This window comes from Octopus bimaculoides, chromosome 25, assembly GCF_001194135.2.
Source record: "Octopus bimaculoides isolate UCB-OBI-ISO-001 chromosome 25, ASM119413v2, whole genome shotgun sequence".
In the NCBI taxonomy this organism is placed as follows: domain Eukaryota; kingdom Metazoa; phylum Mollusca; class Cephalopoda; order Octopoda; family Octopodidae; genus Octopus; species Octopus bimaculoides.
The window spans coordinates 35,484,197-35,484,515 of NC_069005.1; the positions used below are offsets into that span (position 1 = coordinate 35,484,197).

The 319-nt window shown below is 40.4% G+C and overlaps 1 protein-coding gene across 4 annotated transcripts in view; it reads right to left on the bottom strand.

Annotated features, from left to right (window-relative positions):
• The window catches only part of LOC106872877 (uncharacterized), a 22,070-nt gene that overhangs the window by 16,551 nt on the left and 5,200 nt on the right, over positions 1 to 319 (bottom strand). The gene's annotated exons all lie outside the window — the stretch shown is intronic.

The following is a 319-nucleotide window of genomic DNA, read 5'->3' on the forward strand; positions in this document are numbered from 1 at the left end:
TCATGAATTGTCCGAAAGCAACCGCAAATCCTGAGTTGACATCTGCTCTTCTCTCCATTCTCGCGAATTCATTTCACCCTTTTTTTGGATAGACTTGTGACGAAAAATGGATCTTCTATCAAAATGTTAAATGTCGTAAACGGTGGCTCGGTAAAAGGGAAAAAGCTCAACCACAACCGAGAAGGGAACTTCATGGGAAAAAGGTTCTTCTCTTTATCCGGTGGGATTGCAAAGGAGTAATTCACTTTGAATTGTTACCACCTAATGCAACAATCAATGCTCAAGTCTACTGTCAGCAATTTGAGCATTTGAACCAAAC